Here is a 5,803-nt window from a genome sequence, read left to right as displayed (position 1 = left end):
GAGCTTCGAGCAAAGAGATCGAAATCTGCGGGTTTGAGCTCAAGAACACGGGAGAGAGAGCAATGGGGATTTTTTTTCTGGAGCTAAGTGATGATGTGGGCTAAAGAGATAAGTGAGAGAGCCCACGTGGGGACCACAACCCACCAGGGCGCGCCTGGGGGTCCTGGCGCGCCCAGGTGGGTTGTGCCCACCTGGTGCACCTCCCTCTGGTATTATTTGCACCAAAAATTCTTAAATATTCAGGAAAAATCATATAAAATTTTCAGGGCATTCTGAGAACTTTTATTTTTCGGTCATTTTTTTATTGCACGAAAAATTCAGAAAACAGACAAAACATGGCATTTTATTTTATTTAACTAATAAAGACAGAAAACAAAAGGTAGGGACAGAAGGTAGTGCTTACTAAATTCATCAAATTCATACCGTTCAAAAATGATCCATTAATAAGGTTGATCAAGGCTTATTAACAACCACTTTCGATTAGCATGAAACCGAAGAACTTTCGTAAATCACTAAGTTACCTCAATGGGGATACGCATTTCCCCAACAATAAGTATTTCATATTTCTTTTTGACAGTAGGTAGAGGTATTTGAAAACTTCCAATAGTGATTGTCGGAGATTTTTCAATAACATTAACACCATTCACTTGGAATTGTTTCTTCGGAAAGTGCATCGTATGCTCATTGCCATTAATATGAAAAGTGACCTTGCTTTTATTGCAATCAATAACAGCCCCTGCAGTATTCAAGAAGGGTCTACCAAGGATAATCGACATGTTGTCGTCCTCGGGCATCTCAAGTATAACAAAGTCAGTCAAGATAGTAACATTAGCAACAACAACGGGCACATCCTCATAGATACCGATAGGTATGGCAGTTGATTTGTCAGCCATTTGCAAAGATATTTCAGTAGGTGTGAGTTTATTCAAGTCAAGTCTTTTATATAAAGAGAAAGGCATAACACTAACACCAGCTCCTAAATCACACAAAGCAGTTTTCACATAATTCTTTTTGATAGAGCAAGGTATAGTTGGTATTCCCGGATCTCCAAGTTTTTTAGGCACTCCATCTTTAAAAGTATAATTAGCAAGCATAGTGGAGATTTCAGCTTCCGGTATTTTTCTGTTATTTGTGATGATGTCTTTCATATACTTTGCATAAGGAGGCATTTTCAAGATAGTAGTTAAGCGAGTACGCAAAAACACTGGCCTCAGCATTTCAGCAAAGTGTTCAAATTCTTCATCATCTTTCTTTTTAGTTGACTTGGGTGGAATAGGCATAGGTTTTTGAACCCACGGTTCTCTTTCTTTACCGTGTTTTCTAGCAACAAAGTCTCTTTTCTCATACCTTTTATTCTTAGTTGGTGGGTTATCAAGATCAACTGGTGATTCTATCTCAACTTCATTGTCCGGTTGTTTTTCATGGGGTTGAGAGTCTTCATGAACCTCATCATTATATTTTTCATTATCACTAGGTGAGTGTTCATTACCAGATTGAGTTTCAGCATCAGAGATAGAAGTTTCATTGTCATTATCATTATCAGGAGGTTTTTCTATTTCAGGTTCACTAGAAGTATGCAAAGTCCTATCATTTCTCTTTTTATTTTTCTTTCTAGAAGGACTAGGTGCATCAATGTTAACTCTTTGTGAATCTTGGGTGTCCCTGATACGTCTCCAACGTATCTATAATTTTTTATTGTTCCATGCTATTATATTATCCATCTAGGATGTTTTATATGCATTTATATGCTATTTTATATGATTTTTGGGACTAACCTATTAACCTAGAGCCCAGTGCCAGTTTCTGTTTTTTTTCTTGTTTTTGAGTATCGCAGAAAAGGAATACCAAACGGAGTCCAATTGACCTGAAAATTCACGGAGATTGTTTTTGGACCAGAAGAAGCCCACGGAGTACCAGAGATGGACCAGAAGAGTCCCGAGGCCACCACGAGGGTGGAGGGTGCGCCCCCTACCTCGTGGCCGCCTCGTGGACCCCCTGACTTGTTCCCGACGCCAACACTTCTTATATATCCCCAAACTTCCAGAACATAACCTAGATCGGGAGTTCCGCCGCCGCAAGCCTCTGTAGCCACCAAAAACCAATCGGGACCCTGTTTCGGCACCCTGCCGGAGGGGGATCCATCACCGGTGGCCATCTTCATCATCCCAGCGCTCTCCATGACGAGGAGGGAGTAGTTCACCCTCGGGGCTGAGGGTATGTACCAGTAGCTATGTGTTTGATCTCTCTCTCTCTCTCTCTCTCGTGTTCTTGATTTGGCACGATCTTGATGTACCGCGAGCTTTGCTACTATAGTTGGATCTTATGATGTTTCTCCCCCTCTACTTTCTTGTAATGAATTGAGTTTTCCCTTTGAAGTTATCTTATTGGATTGAGTTTTTAAGGATTTGAGAACACTTTATGTATGTCTTGCATGTGCTTATCTGTGGTGACAGTTGGATATTCATGTGATCTACTTGATGTATGTTTTGGTAATCAACTTGCGGGTTCAGTGACCTTGTGAACTTATGCATAGGGGTTGGCACACGTTTTCGTCTTCACTCTCCGGTAGAAACTTTGGGGCACTCTTTGAAGTTCTTTGTGTTGGTTGAATAGATGAATCTGAGATTTTGTGATGCATATCGTATAATCATACCCGCGGATACTTGAGGTGACATTGGAGTATCTAGGTGACATTAGGGTTTTGGTTGATGTGTGTCTGAAGGTGCTGTTTTACTACGAACTTAGGGTTGTTTATGACACTTATAGGAATAGCCCAATGGATTGATCGGAAAGAATAACTTTGAGGTGGTTGTGTACCCTACAATAATCTCTTCGTTTGTTCTCCGCTATTAGTGACTCTTTGTTGCATGTTGAGGGATTGTTATATGATCTAATTATGTTATCCTTGTTGAGAGAACTTGCACTAGTGAAAGTATGAACCCTAGGCCTTGTTTCAACACATTGCAATACCGTTTGTGCTCACTTTTATCATTAGTTACCTTGCTGTTTTTTTTATTTTCAGATTACAAAAACCTATATGTACCATCCATATTGCACTTGTATCACCATCTCTTCCCGAACTAGTGAACCTATACAATTTACCATTGTACTGGGTGTGTTGGGACACAAGAGACTCTTTTTATTTGGTTGCAGGGTTGTTTGAGAGAGACCATCTTCATCCTACGCCTCCCACGGATTGATAAACCTTAGGTCATCCGCTTGAGCGAAATTTGCTATTGTCCTACAAACCTCTGCACTTGGAGGCCCAACAACATCTACAAGAAGAAGATTTTGTAGTAGACATCAGCCCCTCGGGATAAAGTGGTTCATGAGTCATTTTTCCTCCTCTAGTTGCAACTCTAACAGCAAAGTCATGCATATTATGATTCATTTCATCAAGCAATTCTCTTTGAGATTTAGCAACTTGTTCTTGTTGAGTTTGAACCATCGAAGCGTGTCTTCCCACACCTCTAACATCATTTGAAATTATAAATAACAAGTCACTCAAGCGAGCAATCGTATAGAAACTATATTTCAATTGTTTCATAACATTTGCCTTGAAGTGATCTTGTTTCCTAATATAGTTTTCAAACTCATAAAGGCATTGGCTAGGATGCATATTGTGAGGATTGTCATTATCATTGAACTTCATAAGAGAATTTACCTCTACCACCTTAGGCAGCGGTGGTGTATTAAGCCCATGTATTTCTTCAATAGGAGGTAAATTTTTAACATCCTCAGCTTTAATACCTTTTTCCTTCATAGATTTCTTTGCCTCTTGCATATCTTCAGGACTGAGATATAATATACCCCTCTTCTTCGGAGTGGGTTTAGGCGGTGCTTCAGGAATAGTCCAATCATCATAGTTTTTAAATATATTATTCAATAATTCTTCAGCTTGTCCAACAGTTTGTTCCCTGAAAACACAACCAGCACAACTATCTAGGAAGTCCCTAGAAGCATCGGTTAGTCCATTATAGAAGATATCAAGTATTTCATTTTTCTTAAGAGGATGATCAGGCAAAGCATTAAGTAACTGGCAAAGCCTCCCCCAAGCTTGTGGGATACTCTCTTCTTTAGTTTGAACAAAGTTAAATATTTCCTGTAAGGCAGCTTGTTTCTTATGAGCAGGAAAATATTTTTCAGAGAAGTAATAAATCATATCCTGGGGACTACGCACACAACCAGGAGCAAGAGTATTGTACCAAGCTTTAGCATCACCCTTTAATGAGAAAGAAATAATTTGAGAATAAAGTAGTAGCGAGTTTTCTCATCATGAGTAAAAAGGGTGGCTATATCATTCAACTTAGTAAGATGTGCCACAAGAGTTTCAGTTTCATAACCATGGAAGGGATCAGATTCAACCAAAGTAATCAACTCTGGGTCGATAGAGAATTCATAATGCTTATCATCAATAAAGATAAGTGAAGTAGCAAACTTAGGATCACATTTCATTCTAGCATTCAGAGATTTTTCTTTATACTTGTGTAGTAATTTCTCTAGATCATCTCTATCATTACAAGCAAGAATATCTCTAGTTGTTTCTTCACTCATAACATAACCTTCCGGTACCTTAGGCAATTCATATCTAGGAAGGCTAGTTCTAGCAGGTGTTTCAGGAGATTCAGTTTCAAGCTCATCATCAGATTCAACAACATCATGTTGTATTACTCTAGCAATTTGTTCATCAAGAAATTCACCAAGTGGCACATCTTCATTATCAAGCAAGGTACTAGCATCATCATAAGCATCATCATAAGCATCATTCATAGTACAAGTAGCATCATCAATAACTTGCGACATATCAGAATTAATAGCATGTGGTGGTGTTGCAAGTTTACTCATAAAAGAAGGTGAATCTAAAGCAGAACTAGATGGCAGTTTCTTACCTCCCCTCATGCTTGAGGGAAATATCTTAGTCTTAGGATCCTTCAGATTCTTCATAGTGATAATATGATAATAATCCCAAGTGACTCAACAAATATAGCTATGCACCCCGGCAACGGCGCTAAAAAAGTCTTCATAACCCACAAGTATAGGGCATTGCAACAGTTTTCGAGGGTAGAGTATTCAACCCAAATTTATAGATTCGACACAAGGGGAGCCAAAGAATATTTGAAGGTATTAGCTGCTGAGTTGTCAATTCAACCACACCTGGAGATTAATTATCTGCAGCAAAGTGATCAGTAGCAAAGTAGTTTGGTAGTTTTGATAGTAGTGACAGCACCAATAGTAACAATAACAGTGATAGCAGTAATTTTGTAGCAAGTGTAACAGTGATGATAGCAGTGGTAACTTAGCAAGATCAATATAAGATAAATTCGTAGGCATTGGATCAGTGACTTGTTGGATGATATTCATCATGTGATAGTTATAACCTAGGGCGATACGGCAATAGCTCCAGTTCATCGATATAATGTAGGCATGTATTCCGTAAGTAGTCATACGTGCTTTATTAAAAGAACTTGCATGACATCTTTTGTCCTACCCTCCCGTGGCAGCGGGGTCCATATTGGAAACTAAGGGATATTAAGGCCTCCTTTTAATAGAGAACCAGAACAAAGCATTAACACATAGTGAATACACGAACTCCTCAAACTACGGTCATCACCGAGAGTGGGCCCGGTTGTTGTCACTCCGGGGTTGTCGGATCATAACACGTAGTAGGTGACTATAACTTGCAAGATCGAATCTAAAACATGGATATAATGATGAATTCATAAACTGTTCAGATCTGAAATCATGGCACCCGGGCCCAAAGTGACAAGCATTAAGCATGGCAAAGTCATAGCAACATTAATCT

The sequence above is a fragment of the Triticum aestivum genome, chromosome 2D (genome assembly GCF_018294505.1).
Source record: "Triticum aestivum cultivar Chinese Spring chromosome 2D, IWGSC CS RefSeq v2.1, whole genome shotgun sequence".
In the NCBI taxonomy this organism is placed as follows: Eukaryota; Viridiplantae; Streptophyta; class Magnoliopsida; order Poales; family Poaceae; genus Triticum; species Triticum aestivum.
The sequence above is the reverse complement of the archived record's forward strand: the minus strand, read 5'-3'. Positions refer to the sequence as shown.